The sequence below is a fragment of the Lissotriton helveticus genome, chromosome 5_1 (assembly GCF_964261635.1).
Source record: "Lissotriton helveticus chromosome 5_1, aLisHel1.1, whole genome shotgun sequence".
Lineage (NCBI taxonomy): Eukaryota > Metazoa > Chordata > Amphibia > Caudata > Salamandridae > Lissotriton > Lissotriton helveticus.
The window spans coordinates 840,226,833-840,253,093 of NC_136065.1; the positions used below are offsets into that span (position 1 = coordinate 840,226,833).

At 45.7% G+C, this 26,261-nt stretch overlaps 1 protein-coding gene across 4 annotated transcripts in view; it reads left to right on the forward strand.

Moving 5' to 3' along the window:
- SHLD2 (shieldin complex subunit 2) overlaps positions 1-26,261 on the forward strand; it is a 1,059,977-nt gene that overhangs the window by 17,293 nt on the left and 1,016,423 nt on the right. For 2 of the 4 annotated variants that reach the window (XM_078643303.1, XM_078643304.1), the window contains exon 2: positions 23,678-23,832. The exons of the other annotated variants lie outside the window; for them this stretch is intronic. The gene's annotated coding sequence lies outside the window, so the exon portion shown is untranslated. The remainder of the gene's footprint in view (positions 1-23,677; positions 23,833-26,261) is intronic. 4 annotated transcript variants of the gene reach the window in all.

Here is a 26,261-nt window from a genome sequence, read left to right on the forward strand (position 1 = left end):
GTGTAACCTTCGTCCTGATGATGACCTCAAGCTAACAGAGGTTGAAACGCCGTCGACTTGACAACGCCATTCGCAGCATTCTATGGGTCATTTCGCTAGTAATGAAATCATGTTTTAAGATTGTAAATACTCTTGTTTGATCCACTATTTTGTCCTCACCGCCTCACATTGTTTTCCTTATCACCTGTGTCACTGCTCCGTTTATTCACTGTAAACACTTCCAGTGCACATGTGGTTGTTATGGTTACTGCAAATTTAGTTGTCCGTTGTGCTCCTATATTCAAATAACAACCCTCTCATTTTGGTCTCCCGTGTACCCTTTCTGTGCTTGGTGATTGATACACTTGTTACTCTGTTCCCTCATAGGATATACCGGTTGGGACATTGTTCTATTCTTCCTATATTTGCCCGGTCTCAGCTGGGGTAACGGGTTTACTCCTGTTTCTATTTACTTTCAGTTTGTCCAGGGGCCTCAAACGGTCACTGGCCACCAGACACCTTTCTGCCCTCCACGGAAGTAGTGTGAATGACTCCCAGGCTTAGGAACAAAGACAGCCCTCTACAGGGTGAGGTGTTACCTCCCTTTCGCAGAAAGCCACTTAGGGTGTTATCCCAAAAGGCACGCTTTAAAGGCGAAACCGCCTTTGGTGGGCGAATGGTGTTCACACTTTTGAGCGGCTGCCCTTTGTGCAGGTAGACAGGCTGGTGGTGGAAACAGAGAGGGCAGGCCAGTGCCCAAACCAGTTTTCCAGTGGGCGTGTAGACCCCCGATAGCCACACCTCTAGGGTGGGCTGCCAAGCTTCGAACATCCGAGGAAGGGTTCAGACATTTTTAGAGTGGGCAGAATAGTGCACTCTGGGATTGCTAGATGCCACACATAGTGGGAAAGTCGTCACCAAGAGGGATGAGAGCTGGTAGCCCATTTGGCTAGTGAGTCCATCATCCCCCAGGGCACTTTCTGGGCATAAATATGGCACTCTGAACATCGGATCATGCCAAAACTGGAGAAAGAACTGAAGAAGAACTACCTTTGTTTAAGCCTTGCTGCTCGAAGCCATACCTACGCAGGGTTGAGCTTAAGGTTTTGCAAACAAGTCTGACTGGACCAAATACAGTTATTGCAACAGTATTACATGCAAAGGCCACACAGCCATACTATATAATACATCAAAATCCTCACACTTGTGATATTTGTAGTAGGTGGTCAATAGAAAGGATGAATACTAACCTACAAGTGGTGATATCTAGATATGAGCTTCAATTATTAACCATAACCTGTACCAGGGAACATTATTTGAGGTATTTGAGTTGTAAAGTTTCAACTCAATTTTTGAAGGGTTCCTGGCAGAGCATAGATGTTTTTCCCTATATTGATGCTTTACCAAATGTAATCTTGAGACAATTAGTGCTGATTTTCAGCTGAATCCCTTAATACCAATTTTCCATGCATTAGATCACAGACTAGCTACAGAATTTTAATAGATATTTGGATGTAACCTGTGCAATAGGAAGATTTTTGTTAGCTGCGAATGACATTTTAAAGACATTTGCACTGTTTATTGATTTTTATAACTATGTATTATATATTTAGTGTTTGAGTTTTGCTGTTTTAAAACTATGGTATGAATTAACACATTATGGACTGACCGAATGCTCACTTTTGGCCTTGTATCTTCCCTAGGCCATTACTAAAGGTGGTGTTGCCCGTGGTAGCATCCTCACATCTTTAGGTTTGGAGCATTTTTCACTACTCAGTGGCTTGCATCTTCGAGTTTCATAACTTCCCAAAAAGGTATCTGTCTCAGGAGATCTTCCTTCCAAAAGAAAGAGCAGAGAAACTGCAGCTGGTTCTTTCTCAATTATTGTCTTAGTACCAACCATGTAGCTCGGCTTTGGCTACAGGTACGGGGTCATAAGGCATTTTGTGTGTTTACATCTCAGACCTCTATTAATTCTTCTCCTTAAGTGCTGGAACCCTGCCTCCATGAATTTCTAAAGGGAGATTCTAGTGACTCCTCAGGTGCTCGTGCTTTCACAGAGGTGGCTGAATCCAGAATCACTAGCCAAGGGCTTTCCTCTTCAGCCTAGTCCTTCAACACTGATAACAATAGATGCCAGTGCAAGAGGTCGTTGTGCGACTTTGATGGACATGTTGGTCCAGGGCAAATTGAATTTTAAAGAGTGGCAGAACCCTTCAAATTGGAGAGTATTGTCTGGGGTGAATTTTAAACCTCTATTTTTACAGTGTCAAGACACCCAAAGCTTGCATGTACTTGAGCTTTACAAATAAATATGTTTTGTTACTCTGTGTTACCTTATTTCAGTTCCAACCTTGCTTCCAGCATCAACATGCTATTACAGATAGACAGGTTGTGTCCATGGCTTGCATGTCCAGATGAGGTGGGGGTAAAGGCCAATGTCCCTCAACCTAGAAGCCGTAAATATTTGGGCATGGGCTGACCATCATCTCTTCTCAGGGAGGGCTGTTCACGTCAGGAGGAAGGACAATGTTACTGCAGGCAATCTGAGCAGGATCTTCCTACCGTCTCAAGATCGGTCACTGACTCCCAAGAGTTTTCAAATCTAGATGCCAGAGTTTCAAAGAAACCTTTCTTGACCTATTATCTTCTCCTGAAAACACTCAACTTCTCATATTCTTATCTCAGTTTCTGGCTCCAGGACCATGTGGAGTGGGTGGATTTTCTATACGGTACCCTCCTCTACTTCTTTATCAGTGATCTCTGGTTCCACTTATACCACATATTGTTCCAACACTTTATGAAGAAGCAGCAGGCGTGATAGTTTTACTTCCCCTTTGATCTTGCAGAATTTGGTTTCCTCTGATACAACCCTCCCTCAAAGATCCAAGTCTTTCTCGTCAATAACTGCATTGATACCCATGGGTCTAGCTAGCGCTATACAAAACTTTATAAATAAATAAATGTTTCCATTTAACTTTAGGATGTGGGCTCTCAATAACTCTTGTTTAATAAGATCATTGTAGCCATTGAGTCATCACATCACTTTTTTATTGATTCACCTCTTATGTTTCTATAAAACAACTAACATGTTTCATTTAGTGAACTTCTTCAGGGCTGCATGTGACAGAATTACATTAAAGCATATGTATAGGGGGGTGGCCAAGATGGCGACCTGAACGGACGCAGGTCTCTGAGGCTCCCTTCCCCGGCGCCCGCCATCAGCCTCAAATAGCGATAAAATTGGACCCTGCGACCACAGCACTAACCCTCAAGCGGCCACGGTCGAGATCCACGTTGCCGGAGCAATTCCGGAGCCGATCCGACCGAGCTTACGGATTCGGCAGCGAAACTGACCCGGACTGCAGAGAGAGGAAATGGCGGACTCCGCGACGCGCGAACCAGCGCTGCCCTGATGCCGCCCCGCGGCTCATGCCGGAAGAACACCGGCTGGTCCGCGGCTGGCATCGGCTCGTGAATCGGTGATCCCATACTTGGGCTGGGAGCTGTGCCCGAGGTTCGGACCCTCCGCCTTCCAATCAGGTCTCTGGTGCTCGGGCCTGCCCTGCCTCCCCCTTGCCAGTCCGGTAGAGACAAATCCAGGCCCCGGCTCTCGGGCCTACGACGCGGCGGGACCCCGCAAACCCAGTGGTCGGACACAGCACCGGGGAGCTCCAGGCACGACGGAGAGGTCCGGGATTTCTGTGACGCCGTGGCCCCCGATGGACTGAGCAGTGGAGCAGACGAGTGGGCGCCATCTGCGACACGGATCCCGGCGCCGAGGTGTGGAGGTGAGGAGCTTTGGCGGGAGTGGACAGTGGGCGGCTCGGGGGGCACCATCGAGCCCCCGGTGTGCGGCGCCATAGACCTGTAGCAGACTGGGCTGCGGACCGCGGGTGAGGTCTGAGGAGGGGAGTAGAGGGACCCCGCACCGCCAAGTCGAGGGCCCGGCTCTCTGGCCTGTCACACGGCGGGCCCTGCGGCCAGATCCTGGATCGGTGGGATTGCCCGGGAGGCCGCCGAGATCTGAGGCGCCCATTACGTTGTGACCCCCATCCGGAACAGCCAGAGTAGTGGGGCGGTCACGTAGACGCCATCGGCAAGGTTGAGGCTCATAGGAGGAGTGCCCAGAAGCGGCGCGGAGACACTGAGCGCGGGGCCTTGGCAGGTCCCACCATAACGCATAGCAGCGAGGAGCACTAGCTGGGGTGGCGAGTGAGAGGTTCCGGGGCATTATCGAGCCCCCACGAAGCGGCGCTGTCGGCCTGAAGACCACGGGCTACCTGCGGCCGCTGGGCCCCGAAGAGCGACGCACCCGCCCGATGTGCGGTGACTAGATTTTCTGCCGCACGTGCCGCCGCAGTGCAGCCATCCCTTCACCCCCGACATACCCAGACGCAGTAGCGACCGGATCGGAAGGTTCAGCTTGCCGCCCTCCGAGGTGGGGAAGTGGGGAGCGACGGGGCCAGGATCGAGGCCTCTGCAGACCAGTCCCCTGCTGACCCCGGAGTGAGTACCGGGAACCCCTGGACAGCTTCGAACCCCGGGAACCCAATACCCCGGGCTCCACCTCGGCCATGTCATCAACCAACCGCCGCGCAGGCTGCACAATCACGGACATGCTGGCGAAGGGTTCGGCCAAAGGGGACAAAAGCCCTGACAAACCAGCGCAGAATGCACAGCCTAAACTGGGTGACCGAGTGGACGGTGAAGCGCCGGCCACGAAGTCATTCATGGAGGCATTATTCACTTCCCTCAGAGATGACATCCAAACACTGAAGCAGGAAATGGCGGGAGGTTACAAAGAACTGAGGAAAGACATGGATGAGCTAGGGGAGCGGGTGGCGGAAGTGGAGTCAACGGACGCTGCCAGGGTGGAGGAGGTACATATCCTGCAGCAAGAAATAATTAGACTCCAGGAGCAACAGAAAGACCTACAGTCCCACACTGAAGACCTGGAGAACCGCTCGAGGCGCAATAACATACGCGTCCGGAACGTGCCCTCAAAGACGGAGGGGGAAGATGTGACTGCCTACCTGCAGGGCCTGTTCAGGGACATATTGGGAGAGCCGGACGACTTCGAGATCAGGATTGATAGGGCACACAGAGTAGGCCTTCCTCGACGGGCGTCCAACCCCCCCCCCCCCCGGACATCCTCGCCTATCTCCCGGACTTCCTTCTCAAGAAACGCATCTTGAAAGCTGCCCGACAACATCAACCCACTATATACCGGGGACAGACAGTGGAACTTTTTCAGGACCTGTCTGCAATCACCCTTCAAAAACGAAGAGCTTTTAAGACGGTCACAGCCTTCTTGCGGGAGAAGGGGGTTCCATTCTCCTGGGGACACCCATTCCGCATCATTTTTAAGTGGAATGGATCCCTGCAGCAACTTATATCCCTGAGAGACACTTGTGATCTACTGGGCATCTCGCACGAGGAAGAGGAATCGGGAGACGACTCGGGAACAGCCCCTTCATTGTCAATGCCTCTACCGGGCGACAGACAGGGCGGGCAAAAGGTGCGCCACAAGCGCCAGAAGAAGAAGATTAACAGGCCAGACCCCGAAACAGTAGCCCTGGAACATGAGGCCGTCATTCAAGAAGTGTCCAAAGACACAGCCAGCGTGCCATGAGAAATAGCAGTCAAAGCCTCGAGGAGCATGGCCACTAAGCGGCATGGGGGCGGGGGCGGGGAGCCGACGGGTTGCCGTTGCCATTGCCTACCCACCATGGATACACTCTACCACGGGTCCAGATGAACTGCTGTCTGGACCTGGGACTATGTTTGATAAAGATTTTTTCACAGTTGGGACATGGGGGTGGGGGGAGAGAGGGGGGGGGGGGTGTTGTGGAAGTTCGGGTAGGGAGGGAGTTGAGGGGGGGGGAGGGGGAGGGGGGCTCTCCTTGTCCAAGGATTTTTGACCTTGCAAATCGGTTTTGTAGGCTGACTTACGTCGGGCGAAAGGGTACCCTACCATTGATACATGCAAACCAGGTGCTGGAGTTAGCTGACTTTGCAATGCGCCCAGCATGACACGCCCCTTGACCGTGCTCACGCTTAATGTGCGGGGCCTTAACAACCCGGTCAAGCGCAAGGCGATGCTGTCCTTCCTGGAACACTCGAAAGCTGACATCTGCCTCCTGCAAGAGACACACCTAGTATCTAAGGACCATCATAGACTTAAGACACGTTCCTTCCCTTGGCAGTTTTTCTCGCCTGCCCATAAAAAGGTGGCGGGAGTAGCGATATTGGTAGCCAAATCCTTTGAAGGGAGGGTCTTGCAAAAGGGGCCTGAGATTAAGGGGCGGCTGCTCGTCCACAGCTTTCAGGTAGCGGGCCAGACACTACTAGTGGGCACTGTGTACGCACCGAACGAGGGCCAGGAGAAATTCTTGCACACAGCCTTGGAGGCGGCCACAGCCACTAGACACCCACACTTACTGCTTGGTGGAGATCTCAATTTAGTGTTTCACAACACAGCAGACCGCTCCGGCCAGAGATTCGGCCAAGTGGGGGCACTCTCGACACCAGGACATGCACACATTTCAGATCTGAGTCTCGCAGATTTGTGGAGGCACTCTCACCTGCACGTGACAGCATATACATACTATTCGGCAGCCCACAAGACATATGCGCGGCTGGACTATTTTTTGTGCTCCTCCCAACTAACCACACAGGCTCGAGACGTAGAGATACTCCCAGCCTCGGTATACAACCTTTACAACGCAACTTTTACCACGACCTACCATTACCACGCATTTTTTACAACGCAGGATCCATTACAACGCATACCATTACCACGCATGTATTTACAACGCAGGTACTTTTACACCGCATACCATTACAACGTAAGTATTGGTAAGTATATTATTTTATTAAAAATATTATTTGGTTTTTTTTATAAAGGGGTATTTTTGGGGTTCAGGGTCAGTTTTGGGTTTTTGGGTAAAGGGGTATTTTTAGGGTTCAGGGTCAGTTTTCAGTTTTTGGGTAAAGGGGTATTTTTAGGGTTTAGGGTCAGTTTTCAGTTTTTGGGTAAAGGGGTATTTTTAGGGTTCAGGGTCAGTTTTCAGTTTTTGGGTAAAGGGGTATTTTTAGGGTTCAGGGTCAGTTTTTAGTTTTTGGGTAAAGGGGTATTTTTAGGGTTCAGGGTCAGTTTGGGGTTTTTGGGTAAAGGGGTATTTTTAGGGTTCAGGGTCAGTTTTGGGTTTTTGGGTAAAGGGGTATTTTTAGGGTTCAGGGTCACTTTTGGGTTTTTGGGTAAAGGGGTATTTTTAGGGTTCAGGGTCAGTTTTGGGTTTTTGGGTAAAAGGGTATTTTTAGGGTTCAGGGTCAGTTTTGGGTTTTTGGGTAAAAGGGGTATTTTTTGGGTTCAGGGTCAGTTTTGGGTTTTTGGGTAAAGGGGTATTTTTAGGGTTCAGGGTCAGTTTTGGGTTTTTGGGTAAAAGGGGTATTTTTTGGGTTCAGGGTCAGTTTTGGGTTTTTGGGTAAAAGGGTACAGTGTAAAAATTAAATATAATTAAATTTAAATTACATTAAATTAAATTGATTAAATTAAATTAATTAAATTAAATTACATTAAATTAAATTAAATTACATTAAATTAAATTAAATTAATTAAATTAAATTACATTATATTAATTTTAATTAAATTAAATATTAAAAAATATGATATACTTACCAATACTTACGTTGTAATTGTATGCGTTGTAAAGGTATATGCGTTGTAAATACATGCGTGGTAATAGTATGCGTTGTCATGGATCATGCGTTGTAAAAAATGTGTGGTAATGGTAGGCGTGGTAAAAGTATGCGTTGTAACGTCATACATCCCCAGCCTCATTATCTGACCATTCGCCGGTGGTGGCGACCTTCCATGTCGCGGCCACGCCGCGACCCCAGAGGCACTGGAGATTGCGGGACGGGCTCTTACAGGCCGCAACTACACAGGAACGACTCAAAGTAGCAATCGCTCCATTTTTGACACACAACGCGAATGGGGACACAACTAAGGCCACGCAGTGGGAGGCTCTCAAAGCGGTCCTCCGCGGGGAGATCATATCGATCGCCACCGCTAACAACAAAGACAGGGCACTGAAAAGGGCCGAACTCACTCAACGTGTAGCTGAGTTGGAGCAGATGCACCAGCGCACTGGGGCAGCGCGGGCGTGGCGCCAGTTATGCACTGAAAGGAAGATGCTGGCCGCCCTGGACCAAGATGTGGCCGAATACGCCGCCATGCGCCTCAAGCACGCATACTACACTGGGGGTGACCGCTGTGGGAAGCTCTTGGCGAGCAGATTACGGGAACAAAGCCAGAGGCAGCACGTACGCTCCCTTCAATCCGCCCAGGGTACCCTAGTCACAGAGGACGCAGCCATAGCCGCGGCTTTCGGTCATTATTACGCCGCCCTCTATGATGCTGACAGCCTCGACACACAGGCCGGCCTGGATTACTTACGAGGCGCAGCGCTTCCCTCCCTAACCCAGGCGCAAGCAGACTTCCTGGATCGGCCCTTTGGCCTTGAAGAGGTCATCTCGGCGATATCCTGCATTAAGGTGGGGAAATCCCCAGGGCCAGATGGCTATACAGCGGCCTTTTATAAGACATTCTGCCCACAAGTGGCCCCTCTCCTGCGTGATCTTTTTAACACGTTTGATCAGCCTGGCGCAATCCCTCCTTACCTACTAGAAGCGGCCATCTCTGTGATCCCTAAACCCGGGCGTGACCCGACCAACTGCAGCTCATACCGGCCTATCTCCTTATTGAACGTCGACCTGAAGCTCTACACCGGCATTCTAGCAAGTCGCCTAGCACCCTATATGCAGCAACTGGTGGAGCCTGATCAGTCGGGCTTCATCCCACAAAGGCAGACTAGCGACAATACCCGGCGGGTACTCCATCTCATCGAGGCCGGATCACGCACGAGACCGGGCTGTATGCTCCTCACTATCGATGCGGAGAAGGCATTTGATAGGGTGCACTGGCCCTACCTCGACCGGGTGCTACAGCACTTCGGGGTCGGAGAAGTCCTTCGCCACCGTATATTTAATTGCCATCGCCGACCCAATGCAGCAGTGCGGGTTAATGGCCACACTTCCCCACGATTTGAAATCAGCAGAGGGATCCGGCAGGGATGCCCACTTTCCCCTCTCCTGTTTGCGCTCTATGTGGAGCCGCTGGCGCAACGAGTACGGCAACACAAACTCATCTCTGGCATCCCCTTTGGCGGAGACACGCACAAGATTAGTCTGTATGCGGACAATATCTTATTGTCTCTCACAACCCCGATGCAGTCGCTGCGGGCGCTCTTTGCGGAACTCCACACTTTCGCACAGGCGTCGGGCTTCAAGATAAACGTGGCAAAATCGGAGGCCCTGAATATTTAGTTGCTGCCGGAGACCTTGGAAGAGGCCAAGGCCGAATTCGACGTGCAGTGGTCCGACTCCTCCATCCCCTACCTGGGTGTCCTCCTGGCCCCGACGGTGCAGGCCACCGCGGAGACCAACTACACGAAACTCAGCAAGAAAATCCGAGACCATCTAAGGTGTTGGAAATGCCTCACTCTGTCCTGGCTCGGCCGGATCGCGGCCACCAAAATGACTCTGCTGCCCCAGATTCTTTACTTGTTCCAGACACTTCCCTTGCGGCCACCGGCAGGGTGGCTTCAGAAAACACAGTCGGAATTAGCACGGTTCGTCTGGAACGGCCGACGCCCGCGGTTTAAGCATACCATTGCTGCTCTGCCACCTGACCATGGCGGCGTTGGCATGCCCGATCTCACATTCTACTTCCAGGCGACACAATTGCGCACGCTAGTGGAATGGCACCAATTGGAGTCAGGCAAACACTAGCTCTTTCAAGATCAAGCGGTGGCTGGCCGCCCACTACAGGGCGTCCCATTCCTGCCACGTTGTCATAGACCCCCCAACCTATATGCCTCGAAGGTCACGAGCACGGTCCTCGAGGTGTGGGACAGAGTGGCCGTGGCCCGAGGTTTGACCTCCTTTCCCTCACCGATGACTCCAATATTCGATAATCCGGACTTTACACCAGGTCTGGGCTCTAAGGCATTTGCGACGTGGAGAGCGACCCCCTGTAGGGGTGTGGGACACATGTTTGACCCCAAAGGTATCCTCCCGTTTCACAAAGTGAAAGAGGACTACGGCGTTGCCGAGACGGATCGCCTACAGTACCTGCAGGTGCGACACTGGGTTCTTCACCCCTCGATCCAGCCCGGAGCGCAACGACACCTCACACCCTACGAGAGGTGGCTGCTGACCCGCACATCAGACAGAAAACTAATTTCAGACCTCTATCAACACCTACTCCTAACCAACATTCACACATACAATGCGGGAAGGGCTAGATGGGAGAAAGATCTGGGGCGCCAACTCACGTTGAAGGAGTGGGAGGGAGTGTATTACAGGGCTAGACACTCAGCACACCACACGGGTCTCATTGAAACAATGACCAAAGTTGCCACATACTGGTATCATACACCCGAGAGGCTGCACCGGTGGGACTACCAGGTCAGCGACCGCTGCTGGAGGGGTTGTGGGGAACCGGGGACGTTGGAACATCTGCTGTGGAGCTGTGATAGGCTCCGGCCCTATTGGACCCCCATCCTTGATCTGATAGACTCTCATCTAGACACGCAGCTTTCCCGATTCCCATCATACATCCTACTGGGCCTTCCTAACGCTCTCATGTACCCCTTGAAATCCTGGAGAGGGAGGCTTATTGCACTGGCACTAGGGGCAGCAGTTAACATTGTGGCTCACTGGAGAGCTGTCCAGGCCCCGCAACAACTGGGATGGCTGCATCGTCTCTGGGCGATTCTGGGGATGGAGAAGCTGTCATTAACCTCGGCGGGGAGGGGAGCGGACTTTGCGGCACTCTGGCAACCTTTTCTGACCTTGCTGACTGGGGAATTCAGGGAATTGAGCTGTCCCCGCTACCTACGGCTGCTACGACTCGCGGACACCCCACTCCCAGAGCCTAAGACACACTCACACAGGCGCAGAGGCCCAGCACACACCGTACCGACTGGCTCGTAGCGAGTCCGTGACGGACTGTTACCCCTATGCTCGACTTATGGACAAGGAGAGGGGAGGGAGCGGGAGGTGGGGGGGACCACTGGGGTTGTTTTATTCTTTGTTTGGGTTTCATGTTCATTCTCGCACTTCTATTGGCTCTGCTTGCACCTCCGTGGCACCTCTTTTGATGCGGCCGGCCCGACTGGGTTGTAGGCGGCTTGCTGTGTTTTGATGGCTGTTGAGTCAGTTAGTCATGAGTACACATGGGCTCTGTTTTAGACCGCCTCATATATGGGTCGGCGTAGATGGCTTGGAGAGGTGCATAACGTTTGTTTATTGCTCAATAAAAAAGATTTAATACTAAAGCATATGTATAAATGTATACACATAGAGTTAATAGATTTAAAACTAGTTAAACATCCAAAATTAGTTTTAGTCCATCAATATTTGTGTCCTAAACTCAATTGGCAACATCTGTTATACATAACTGTTTTCTTAAATTAAATGTTGGTCTGAATCCTAATAATCTGATTGCCATTATACACATACTTACGGTATTATGTTGCAAGAATTATTATGCAAGGAAAACTACTCGAGGCACTGCGGAGATCAGGGTGGTAACTCGATATTGGGCAAGATACCGGCAACGTACCCGTTGCAGAATTTCCTACTCTCCTGACTTGCCCCTCGTCCTGCTTCGCCACCTCCCGCATGGGGGGAACTGGGCGGACTGGACACCTGGGAGGAGGCAGGGTGAGGGTGGTGGGGGATCTCTTTCGAGACTCTGAGATCCTCACCTTTGATGACTTTCGCATGGAGTTCAACCTACCCCGAGGCCACTTTCTCCTGCACAGGGCCCTCACCTCTGCAAGAAGGAAACACTGTGGTGCTTGTCTCATGGTACCGCGAGCACTGGACGGCTGCTTATATGTGGCTTTATTGGCAGGTAAAATCAAAACGGTTTCTAGCCTCTATAGGGCGATACGCTGCGATATTCGGAAACCCATGTAGCGGCTGCAGTGGGAGGAAGACTTGGGAGACCATAGTAAAGAGGACCCAGAAAGTCTGCGGAATGCGCTATTCAAATTATTCGATTATTATATCCTACACCGAGCATATCTTACCCCTATGCGAATTAGAAGATACTTCCAAGTGGAGACTGCAGCTTGTCACAGATGCGTGGTAAGAGAAGCACACATACTACATATGTTCTGGGGCTAACCCTATATGAGTGCATTCTGGGAGGGGGTACTACACATAGTGGAAACTATCCGAGACAAGGAGATCCCCATACCACTGCTTACTGGGCTTGTTCCCAGATGCAGCCAAAACCAAAGTAACAGGGACATTTCAGGATCTTGATTATGTCCTGGCCAAATGAGAAATCAATAGGAACTGGAAGTCGACGGGGGAGCCGAGGGTGGGAACATGGAGAAGGGAATTCAAAAAATGGGCAAGCTCTGAAGGAAGAATTCTTTTGGAAGAAGCTCGACGGGCTATAGGCGCACTGCACAAGGCAAGGACCAGGGGAAGACTAGTTGATAAGTTAATAACATTTGACCCTGAAGTGGAGATGGCAGATACCTTGCGTCCCACGTCGCCTGGACGAGGGTGGGAGATTAGATGGCCACAACCGCGTAGGTGACAGCTGCCTCCCTGAACCAATCCCTTTATACCCTGCGACTAGAACGTATCTGAGACAACAAGCAGTGAACCCTACAGCATGACTACACAATATCCAGACTGCTAACCAGAAGCAGACCTGACTCATGGGGGTGGAGGGAGAGGGAGTTGGAATACTTACAAGTTAACTTTAGGTGGATGATGGTAATGTATCAGCACTTTTATGCATGATATGTAATGAACATTCAATGCATTAGAAGTAACTGCATAAAACCCCAATAAAATCTGGTTTAAAAAAAAGAACTATTATGCAAGGATTATAAAACAAATGGCTAAGCCCATCAGCACACACCAAAAATTATCTCTTTTAGAATGCAATACCACAAGACAAGAGATTTTCCCATTTGGAGGTTGAAAGGTAGGCTACAGAACTATCATATCCCTTTTCACCCGGCAGTAGCTATCCAAAGAGCTAGATGCTGTTAAATTCTAAAATTCTGTTCTAAACATTGGAAATACTTTCAGCAGTGATGTTCTGTCGATTCTCAATTGTAACATTTCTTCTGTTCTTCAGTTTTTGCATGAAAGATTTTAGAAAAACATGGTGGTGGCAAATCTTTTGGCTCCATTATCAGCAGTCAAAGTTTCTGCAAGGTAGTTTTAATGATGATGAAATTATACTTTTCAGGATTCTGAAAGAGCTGTCTATCTACAGTCCTTTGGTGTGATCAACTTTACCTGGTTGGGATTTACTTTCAGTACTGAAATCTTTGCAGAGTTTTCCTATTGAGCTTATGAACACTGTAGAGTAGACATTCTTAACCCTTAAGTTAGTCTTCTTTGTAGCAATTACGTCTTCTAGGAGAACTGGTGAGCTTGATACCTTATTATGTAGTCCTCTTTTTCTTAGAATTTACCAGATACTGCATTCTGAAGGTAGTGTCTGTGGCACATAGAGATCAGAAGATCATGCTTGCTGGATTCTGCCCATCTCCTTCGTCTAGAGGAGAGGATTTGTTGCATTTGCTGGATGGTAAAAGTGCTCAGGTCATCTGTTTGTTTTGGGGGGCATGAACAAGGTCTAAAAGTTTCCAATATCACGACCATTAGATGGATTCGATCAGCTATCACCATGGCCTATACCTTGTCCAACATGACACCCCTCTTCCACATTTTATTCACTTTGCCAGAGTTTTGTTGATCTGCCAAGCTTCATTTTGCACTGTTGTAAAACATAACCCCATGGAAGAACAGGGATCGATATTTGTTTTGTTTTGGTCAAAGTGTTCTAATTTCTGTTTATGAATGGTTCAGCACTCAAATGTTATAGTTGTTTCACAATGACATTTGTGATTCTACATAGATTTTCATTCCATACATGACAGTGATGTCCATGGTGCAGCAGCACTCAGCATATAATTAATGCATATGACGAAATTCTCTTTGTTCAATCAATCTTTATTTATTTTCTTCTTCTAAAAAGTTTGACATCGAAAAACATAGGAGTCAACGTGTTTCATCCAACAGGGACTTTTTCGGGGCTACACAAGATATATACAGCTCATAAATAAATATGTACATTATATACATACAGTTAAAACAATTTACATGTATATAATCAATACACTTCAAACATTTCTTATAAAAATTGTTACAGATGTGGGAACAGACTCCAGAAGGCACCACAGCTTCAACTCCCATGTATTTATGATGGCACATATGAACGGTTGCACGTTTATATCAACTGTCAGTATTGCAATTAGATCATTTGTCAATAAATTATCCTATTGAACAAACCCCCAAAAATAACATTGAGCATCTTTAATCTTGCGGTTCTAGAGGAAGCTCTGCGCAGAGCTGTGTAAGGCACCTAATTAGTAGAATGTTTTAATTAAAGGCTCAAAAGCGGTGTATGTCTCATTAGTCTTTGTGAGCTGAAAATAGAATTAGGGTAATATTAATTACAATTCCAGCACCAATTTGTTTAAACAAGCATTCAAATAGACATACCTCCAAATTATGAATAAACATCACAAATGCCTTATTGTCTACTGGTAGTTAGAGTGATCCAAGTTTTGTCAAAACGCGCAATACAAGAGTTCTAAAAAGACCAAAAGAGTGTAGTGTGAACATATCTGTCAGCTATAAATATCTTGGATATAAGAAAGAAGATTATAAAAAAGCATCAACACAAACTTATTATAAATTTCAAGAGCGTTATTTTCCTGCACTGTTTTATCCATTAAAATATCCAACTTTAATCATGTGACATTATCTTTACATGTTTACCCAAAATAGCAAAAATTGTGATTCTGCATATTCGTATGAGAAGTGTAAGTTGGCAACCACATGTATAAATGAGCGGTATTTTCCTGCACTGCTTTGTCCATTATAATATCAGATTTTAATCATGTGACATTATATATACATGTATACTCAGACTATCAAAGTTATGATTGCGCATGGCGTTTAGAGAAGTGTAATTCGTCAGCCACATATAACATTAATCGGTGTACTGCCGAACATGCCTCATTACGTTCAAGGACATCATCGAGTAATAGCACAAACGTGATTACTCAGCCAAGGCATCATAGTTTCTTTCGTGGATGTTGTTTTCTTTTGAATCATATGACAAGAAAAAGCTAGAAAATAACTAGCGGGGCCAGTTTTGACTTAATCAGTGCCGGCTTTTTGGCGGTGCGAGCGGTGCCACCGCACCGGGTGCCAAGGTCAGGGGAGCGCGATTTGTTCTCTATAATTAGCCAATGTAAAGAAAAACTGGAAATTGGATAATACAACCAGGGAGAGGTGACAAAGGGAAAGCACAACAACCAATTAAAAAACAAAGAATTATAATTATTTCTAAGTATACATATTCATGATAAAAACATTTTAATTCAAAAACATAAAAACCGATTCTTTATGTAAACAAATAATCAAATACAAACAATATATTTATAACACAATTGCACAAAAATTCATAAAACAGTGGCGGACAAATCTAGTCATCGACGCGCGTTTCGGCGTATTAAAGAAAACGCCTTCTTCAGGAGCCACCTTTAAAATCTGACCCGAGGGAACACGAGATGAGGGTTCTCTTAGTATTCCTTATTTAAACATCAAGGCCGGATGGAAATCTTGTTTCTTTATTTTCCTATCGCCTGGGTGGAATCGCATCTCACTCCACTGAACTTGTTATCGAGTGTGAAGCGGAAAGGAAAGGTGTGCCTGGGTACGCAAAGACGCCTTCATCAATCCTCGATACAAAATGTTTAAAAATGCAAAAACAAAGAGGCCACATTCAGGATATTCACCAGCCTCCTTTCAGTAACTCTTCGATACGAGTGCAGTGTAAGAAAATATGCCAGTGTACTCGAAAAAGCCTCCGTCAATCTTCGGTACAAGTATCGCTAAAAAATTAGTAGGTAATGTTGAAACGAAGGCGCCGCATACCGGATATTAGCTGGCGTCCCTTGATAATGTCATCAATACGAATATATTTGAAGACGAACGGTAACATCAACCTGCGGGCGCCACGTTCAAGGTGTATGTTGGCGTCCCGCAGCCGTTGGAAAGGATGATTAACCCCAATGGCGTTTAGAGAAGTGTAATTCGTCAGCCACATATAACATTAATCGGTGTACTGCCGAACATGCCTCATTACGTTCAAGGACATCATCGAGTAATAGCACAAACGTGATTACTCAGCTAAGGCATCATAGTTTCTTTCGTGGATGTTGTTTTCTTTTGAATCATATGACAAGAAAAAGCTAGAAAATAACTAGCGGGGCCAGTTTTGACTTAATCAGTGCCGGCTTTTTGGCGGTGCGAGCGGTGCCACCGCACCGGGTGCCAAGGTCAGGGGAGCGCGATTTGTTCTCTATAATTAGCACCAGTGGAATTGCTCAAAAGCCTGCACGGTTGAACGCTGTTGTCCCTCTTTCTTTTCCACGACGTTAATCTTCATGGAAATAGAAGAGAGAAAACAGTGTTAAACAGATCAGGAAGCATGCTTTTAAGCCTTTTACCCATATGCTGCAGTAAGATATATGTTTGCTTAGGAGTCATAAAATAAAAGGTTTCTCGTGAACTTTAGTGGATTTTATTTAATTGATCTAGGCACATAGAACCTAGTTCCGCTCTCTACTCGCACTATCAGTATGTCTTCCTACCGCCTTGATTACTAGAGACATTCTACACCAGCTCAATTTTTACTAATTCACTTTGTTAATTGAAACTAAGTAAGTTGTAGGCGCTGCAACATATGTTATGGGTTTAAAAGCACCTGCTGCGGCATTCATTTCTTCTAGCAACTTTCAGGCAACAATAAACATGTCACGATAACTCCGGTGATTAACATCTTCGCCGCGGCGTGGGGGGGACACAGCGCTGCGGTGCTCATGACGGCTCCAGGCCGTCATGAATCACTGTAGTCGTGTGCTCATGACGGCCTGGACTCGTCAGAACTCCGCTCACTGCTTAATTCGCCCACACAGGGGGGGAATTAATCGCAGGTGGGCGGAGCGGCAGAGTCATGACGGCTCCAGGCTGTCACGAGCACACGACTACCGTGACTCATGACGGCGTGAAGCCCTCATGAGCACCAAAAGGTTAATGTTTTTTCTGGAGAGAGAGATGGGTGCTTTGTTTAGTGGGTGTTTTGATTCATTGTAAGGTAGCACAGAGGGTTAATATGCCTGCTGCAAAGAAGGTGCACCATGCACATCACAAAGAGCATATAATGTAAATAAGTCAGTAGGTTACTGCTTTTGTCAGAGAGATCCTATTGTTCCTTCCAGTATATAAGTATACAATCCTAATGTAGAACAGTGAGCAATTAACTGTCATCAAAGAGCTGCATGAAAACTGCATGGTATAGGTTACAGCATTATGATTTTTCCCTAGTCTTTCATTAACCTAATGTTGCAAAATGGGTTCATTTGGGCAGAAATCCATTCTTATTATTAAATAGAAACCCCAAACACGGTTTTAAGTTTTATATTCTAGATTTGTGCTTCTCCAAACCAAGCACTCTTAAACTATACTGCCTACAACAATTGATGACATGACTCCTATTGTAATCCTCTGTCTTATGTAACGTTTCCCATAAACTGATTAACACACGTATAATTGATTCAGTGGCGTAGCAGGGGGGATGAGGACGGTCTACCCCAGGCGGCATGAGTTTTGGCGGCGGCGGCCTCCCTCGCTCTTACCTGTTATCTCGGGGCAGAAATCCCCCCGACTCTTCAATCGCCCGCCGCAGGGCGGCAAATGCAGTGACCACCACGGGCAGCCGAAAGGACTAGCTACGCCACTGGATTGATTGTCTCTGTGTCATACGTGTGATGTAAAAGGGTCTGACACCCTGCACTAGTATGAGTGGTGCTATAAAACGAATTTAATGCATTTGTGAGAGAGTAGTTATGGAGACATGAGGGGCACTGTTGAAGAGTTGTAGTGAGGTAATTCCTGATGGAGGTGGTCATTGGGGGGCGCCAACAAACTATGTTGCACAGGGCGCCACCAGCGCTAAAACCGGCCCTGGACTTAATGTACTACTTTCGATTTGTTTCACTAATGAAATGATGACAAGCATGATTAGTGACTTATTTATATTTGAGTTCAGGACTAAAGGCTTGGCTTTTGGTATTCCTCAAAAATAATGACTGTGTTGGGGGACAAAGAGATTTTTCCCTGCTTACAGGTTGCCTTCATTATCCTTAGTCCTGTATATCTTCATCATAGACATTCCGACTGACTGCTTTTCTTTAATTTTCTTTAGTTACGACAGGAAGAATCCGGGGAATGCTATACTCTTATAATGCCCACAATGGTGGCAGTAGTCAGTGCCTTCTTACTGCCTGTTCTCCCTTCTGTGCTAAGGTGGAAATCCCCTAAAAAGTAATTGCTGTAAGGAGGATGAGAAGGTCGAAAGATAATGATGGTTGGCGATTAACAACTGCTGCATTACATTATCGAAAGCAACCTAAGGATTGGTGCCAACAGAGATAGTTAAGCCAGTGAAATTATTTTAAAAATGCTCCGGACAATAAAGCCTCAACCATCTCACTAAATTAAGCACATCTCCCTTCATCTTCCTTGTGCTCTTACTGTCCTCAAGTTAGTCTATACAGACTAATTCATTTTTCCTTTATACTTATCTAATTGGCCCCTTTCTCTGCTTCTCTTTCCATCTGTTCTTTCTCCCCCTTAGTCTGTAAGCCTCATTCATCTACCTTCAGCTAGAGCACACTACTTATTTGAAGAGTGAGAGTTGCCTGCAATTCACCAGTCTGCCAGGGTGGCCGACTTGGTGTATCCTCCTTCTAAGGTCAATAAATGATCTTTTTCCTACTTATCTAAGCCCTTCCTCTTCCCTTCATCCTTCCCACTACAGCTGTTATTTCACCATCCTTTACCTTCCCTTCCCTCAGCTCTTCCCCTCGTCTTTCTACCATTGGTCCCTTTACCTCGGTCTTTCACTGTATATTTTCTCCCTTCAATTCTTCTCTTTATTATCCAGACCTTATTAGCCTTCTTCGCCACCATTGCCATAAACTTGTCAACCTCCCATTCAGCCATCTATTCTTTTCCTTTGTCCGATGTTTTCCCACTTCTTCACTGTGCCATTTTCTTTCATTTTGCATATTTCAGTTCTTCAATCTCCATTTCCTTATTTAACATCACCGATCTCTATTTCTCAGCCCAGCTTTCCTTCTTCTTTTTCAGGACCCTTGATTTACAGAAACTGTGGCTCAATTGGTTCCATCGTTGCTATCCATTCAGCTCACATTTTGTTAGGTACCTTAAAAGATGGAGCTCAGTGTTACTTGGGAAGACTTGCTGCATTATCACTATTACAAGGTGTCATAAGGAGAGCTGGAAACCTCTGCAAAGATCAGTTTGCAGCTGGTGTCTGGAGGCTCTGGACAGCCATTGATTGTCAGTGGCTATACAAGCTTCCCAGTACGTTGGCAACGGGCGTTGGAGGGTCGGCTCGGGTAGGGCTGGGCTCCACTCCAAGTTCCGCCACTTTGACTGTAGCCAGGTGTTGAAGGGCGGAAATTCCCTCTGCCCCCACACTACAGTTCCAGACCCTTCAAGGAAGCCTCTCACACAGTAAAAGTATGTTCAAACTTGTCAGATCTTTTATTTAGTGAGGAGATGTTCCAGGTTTGCTGGGACAGTCTCAGGTTTTAGGACATCGATCTTTCTGTCCCTACAGATTTCACTTAATGAAATGCTTGTCTAGATTTTCCGTCGAGCTCTGTACTTAGTTGTTTCTTATGCATACAGGGTTACACCCTTTATTTAGGTGAGAGGCTCTTGTTTTTTTTAAAAGATAAAATGGTGTTATTTTAGTGTTTGCTTTCATACAAGACCTTCAGAAAAATGTATTTCTCTGATGTACTTTACCTCAGGTCTACCTTATAGGTGTTTCCAAATGTTGGCATCATTTCATTTCATTGTTCATTCTTACACTGCATTATGTGTTCTGGAAAGGCAGGCATCTATCTCTTTACAAGAGCAGCTGCGGTCTCTCATCCTCCCTGGAGAGCAGGGGTAACAGCTTAGCTTGACATGCAGCATGTCTCACATCATGTCATAGGTTTGTAGCACATGCATTGCTACATCTCTATTGCAGTACATTGCACGGCTCGGCTATCTACCTCAGCCCCAGTGTGTCTTGCCACTTGTCTGTTATCCAACTGCAACTACAGCACCACCAGTTTCCTATAAGTTGTTGCTCTAGGATGAACACACACCAGAAGAGCCACTTTAGGGTCTAATGATATAGGGTAGCAAACCGTTATGGATACAGTATTTACAATCTCGACTCAGAATTAGTATATTTGAGGAAAACTCCAGGCCAGGTGTAGACAACCAGACCCTGGAGCCCTTCATCTGAAGCTATTAGAATTGTGGAATCTCTGCTTTTCTGGAGACTAAGTGGAGTATGATATGCTCTATGTAATTAATAAAAAAGTATTATGCTGAATCTGATATTGGAGGACAGGACTGCTGTTTGTGAACAGGATAATTCCCAGTCCTTTTCTCACAATGGGATTTGCAATTCAGCTTCCAATTTGTTTTCACACTGGCTACATTTGAATGTGTCTGAAACAGGACATAGTTGTATAGTGTCACTATCATTTAGGTGATTTTGTGATAATCAGCCTCTCAAGCGGTTCAAACAATGGGAGTTTCAAGGGAGAATGTCATTTAGATGTAATCTGAAGCCGATAATAAAGAAAGATATCAAGTGTTGTGCATGTGGGGTGGTTTGTGAACATGGTATGTCTATAAAAGTATCTCTCTATATAGTTTCCACCATGTCATGATGTTTAATTTGGTCAACTGTACCGCTGCTTTGGCCTCAAAAGTTAGTGGAATCCCTGGATGATCAATCAGTGGGAACTCAGGAAATAGATCAAATCAAGCCACACTTTGTGCCTTAATTTCTCCAAGGCTAGTGTTGTGCTTTGTGTAGTAAGTATATCCAATTGGCGTCTACACGTGTTTTGACAAATTATTGTTTTCAGAGGAATGGGATGTACATCATCACTTTCCACAGCCTGGTGTGGCATGTTAGATTAGGGGTGTCCTGGTCTCTTGTTCATTTGGCCGTTCTTTGTGTTGTTGTCTCTGCACTTGGTCGCTGTTTGGTTTACTTGTCACCAACAATTCTAGTTCCTCTGATGACTGCTTTTGTGATTTGTTACTCTGCTCTAGTACTAGGTTGCTAGACACAATTACTGTTGCCTAGTTTTCCTTTCATTCAGGATGCTCATTAAGATGACTGGTACAGTACTCAGTTTGTCAACAATTGGACCACATGCACATTATGTTTGTACAACAGTTGCGGCTTTTCTGTGTCTCTTTGTATTGAAATCTGTCAGTTTTTCAAGTTTTGAATTTATCCAGGTGATGTGTGCAGCTATTAAGTGTATCTGAATATCCAATTTTTCTGACTGCATATCAAGTATGGTAATTGATGGTTGCAAGATGTTTATTAGAGAAGTATGCTGGTTTAAGATGTCCTCCACTTTTGTCTCTGGTCTGTCACATTCCTCGTTATTCCTTGCTCTTACTGCAGGCTCCTTCGTTTCCCTTATTGCCTTTCTTGATGTAGTTTTAATTACTTTACATTCCAGGTTATTTGGTTGGGCCTACTTTGTATAGATTATATGTTTTACTTCATTTTCTTGAGTTTTGCAAATATGGCTGAAGTCCTCTGGGTTTAATTGTTCTAGTACACTTGATATCCCAATCACTGTTTGCCGTTGCCCTTCTAGATGGTCATTCAAATAGTTTACATCATTTCCTTCGATTTTGTGTGTATGACTTAAGACCTTACTGTTTGATTCTTTCAGTGCACTTGATATGTCTATAACTGGTTGCCGTCTGTTGCCCTCCAGATGGTCAGTCACAGAGTTATTGATCTAGTTGTCAGCCGGGTTGATTGTTTTGGCCTCCAGTGCCTGCATTAAATCCACACTACCTTTTAATGAAATTGATTGGAACCAAGTATTATTCAAGCCTTCCAAGCAGTGATTATCTTCTCTAATGTCTGGCTGTTGGGCACCATCTTTTGTCGCCAATCTTGGGAGGGAATGCATTAGACTTGGGTATGAGTCTCAATTCTATTGCACCCAGGCGGGTCGGTCCTCTGTGTCTTTGTCGCTCTGAGTTGGGATAATTGATTTTATGACGTGGTTCATGTTTGTGTAGGGTCTTAAGCCTCCAACTGTAGCCATGTCTGGCCATAGAGGTGTTAACGGGTTCGGGAGGCCCATTATTTTGTCCGTTGCTGCCTAGATGACAGTTGCTGGGTCTTTTAAATGAATTTTCCACTGGGGTTCATTTTCCTAAATAATGATTGAATCGGTGATATTAGTAGGCTGCGTTGGCTTTGAGTTAATTTTGTCGAGTTTTTCAAGGAGGTCTTTTGTTTTCTTGTCCCTTTTTTTTATTAGATGTTTTTTGAGTCTGCTGCTTCCTGACCTTCCCCTATCACATTTGTAGGTCTCGCCTGGGGTTAGCAGCGCTGCTCTTGCCATGCGAGGGCCTTTGTAAATGTAAATCCAGTACTTGTATAGCGCACATATCACCCCCGAAGGGGTATCTCAGTGCTGGGGGCCGTTTGGAAGATTAAGCGAGCTATTGCCCAGAGTCGCATGGTGCTGGGCAGACCCCTGCTGCCGGACCCGGGTATCGAACCGTGATCCACAGCGTCAGTCGCCCTGGCGCCACACCTCTCCTTGTAATCGATTCAAAATGTGCACGCGTACGGAGAGACAAAAAATGCACACACATGTGGACAGCCCAACGCCATCTTTGTTTTACTTTAAATGCACTTGTGCACTCTCGTCCACTTTTCCGATGGCTTAATTAGCTTGCGCGCTCTCGCACTCTGATTGACTCCTTTCCTTTCACAGTGCTTGTTATTTAAGCGCCTACAGCTTCCTGGGAGCTGTACATATGTGATTGCTCACGTGTATAATCTGATTTAAGTTACAGCAGAAAAACAATCCTTTTAAACAGCTCAGCCTGGTCAACGAGTGTACTTATCTCAAGATGTCTCTAATGTCACTGCCTCCAGACGTAAAGAATTTCTGGCTATGCGTCCTTCTCTACGCTCTATGGGAGCAAGATATGGCCTGTTTCACCCTTGTACTCTCAGAGTTACCTATCGCAATAAGACTTGGTCATTTCAGGAACCTGGTGAACTACGGAATTTTCTCCTTTTACAGAATGAAGAAGGAATGGACGCCTCCTCCTCTGCTTCGAACAGTGGCTGAACTTTGGCTTTTGTTGTCTTCATGTCTTGTTTTCTAGTAATCTTTCTCTGAATTCATGTACCTCTCTACACTCCTTATCTCAATCTTAACCTTATCATTTTCCTTATCTTCTCTTTGAATGTCTCTCTCTTGCGTCTCTTATATCTACCTATTGTCTCTTTCTAACTTCTGGATCTATATTTTATGTCACATGTTCCGTATGTTCACAATTTTTCCTTTTTCCCCAGACGGATATATATCGGACGTTCCCTTCACCATTTTGTTCCATCCTGTGTTCCTTTTTGTGCGGTCTCGGTGTGGCTCTGCTCCTGATCCTGGTTCGTCCGTCTTGTAACGCATCACCACCTTCCCACCTTCCCCCTGTGTGTACTTCCCCCTCCAGGTATGTTCAATACAGTCATCCTTTTGGATTTGTACTGTCTTCTATGCCTTCTCTCTTTTCTCCCTTCTCCTTCCTTTGCTGATCTTCTCTCCCTTTTCCTGTCCCTCTCCCTTTCCCCTTTTCTTTTTCTTTTTCATTCTCTACCTATCCTTCCTTCTACCTTTTTGATGATCTTTATGGTTATCTCTCTACAGTTTGAATTACTAAATGTACAGTATGTTTTTGCATTTTTCAATTTTGATCAATTTACTACTCTTTCACCTTCAAAGTTGTTTCATGGAATGTGAAAGGATTTAATCATCCTATTAAACGGCAAAGAGTACTCTCACACCTATCTTCTTACAATCCAGATATTGTTCTTATTCAAGAAACCCACCTCTCAGACATTGAATCCTTAAAACTAAAGCGATTGTGGGTTGGAACTGTTTTATTCTCTCCTGCTTCTCAAAAAAAGAACGGGGTGGCTATTTTGATTCATTAACACCTTCAGTGTAAAGTATTACTAGAAGAAAAAGACGATGAGGGGCGTTGGATTTTGGCTAAACTACTCCTTAACGCTATCCCAATTACTGTGTTCAATGTTTACGGTCCTACATGTTTTGACTCCTCTTTTTGGCCCTCCAATACAGCAAAATGTGTTCAATATAAGGATGATTCTTTCCTACTAGGTGGAGACTGTAACCAGATCATTGACCCCTTTTTAGACCGTAAATCTTCTGTTCGTTTTTCCCCTCACAAACCACATAAACAATTCCTTGACACTATCACTCAAATTCATCTTGTGGACTCATGGAGACTCACTCACCCAGATGTTATGGATTTTTCCTTTTTCTCTCCTCCTCATGCTTCTTTCTCTCGTTTGGACTACATTTTTCTATCTTCATCTCTCTCTCAACACCTTATAACCTCTTCTATTGAACCTATTGTTATCTCTGACCATGCTCCTATTATTACTGTTTTTGACCTTCTTCCTCCTACTCCTAAATCTTCTCGTTGGCGTTTTAACCCTTCTCTTCTTACTGATCCTCTTTTTTCCTCCTCTTTTCGTTCTTTCGCTTCTGAATTTTTTCAACTTAACTCTACACCTGATACCCCTCCTCATATTCTTTGGGATTCCTTCAAGGCCACAGCCCGAGGTTTTATTATTGATTTTGTCTCTAAAAAGAAGAAAAAATTCCTTCAAAAGCGTAAAGTTACCCTGGCGCACATTAAATCGCTGGAACATCAATTCTATACTTCCTCTACTAAGCATATGTCTCCTGAACTTCTTAAGGCTAAGATTGCTTTTAACAAGCTTACTACAGATTCAGCCTCCTCTTTTCTCCTCCGGAGCAGCGCACGATACTATGGAGGTCGAAATAAATCAGGTAAATTATTGGCTAACTATCTAAAATCACGTAAAGAACGAACTAATATTGATTCTATCTACTCCCCCTCTAATATTCTTCTTCATACAGATGCAGAAATTTTGGAACAATTTCACTCTTTTTATGAATCTTTATACACTCCTGAGAACCCCCCCACCCCAGAGTTTATTCAATCTTATTTTGATAACATGCCTCAGCCAGATACCTCCCACCTTAATTTTTCGGCCGTTGATATTGATCTCACTATTTCAGAGTTGTCCACTGCTTTATCCTCCCTCACTAAAGGCAAGACTCCAGGACCTGACGGCTTTCCAATTGAATTTTACCTACATTTTTCAGATCTCCTCTTACCTAAACTTCTATTTCTTTTTCAGTCTTTTTGTTCTACTGGTTCGGCCCAAGGCTCATTTCAGGACGCTACCATATGCCTTATCCCTAAAGATGGTAGAGACCCTAAGTTTTGTCAAAATTATCGACCTATATCTTTAGTTAATGTGGACTATAAGATTTTTGCAAAATTATTAGCTCTCCGCCTTGACCCGCTCCTACCACATCTCATAGGAAAAGAGCAATGTGGTTTTGTTAAGGGCCGCCTTACTTCGGATAACTCCAGACTCTTCCTTAATGTTTTAAGTAAAGCCCCCTCACTATCAATTCCCATTGCAGCCATTTCCGTAGATGCTGAGAAAGCCTTTGATCGGGTTGACTGGTCCTTTCTCATGGCTTCCTTAAAATGGCATGGCTTCAGCCCTAAATTTATATCTTATATCTCTTTGCTATATTCTATGCCCAAGGCCTCTGTTCTCGTCAATGGTCAACTCACTTCCCCACTCACGCTTCAACGTGGGGTACGTCAGGGCTGTCCTTTGTCACCTCTTTTATTTATTTTGGCGCTTGAACCCTTCCTTACTTCCATACGTAACAATCCCTCCATTTCTGGATTCCCGTATGGTGATCATCATCTTAAATTATCTGCATATGCTGACGATATCCTTTTATTTATTTCTGACCCGGTCACTTCTGTTCCCTCTTTATTAAGTGAATTTGAAAAATTCTCTTTGG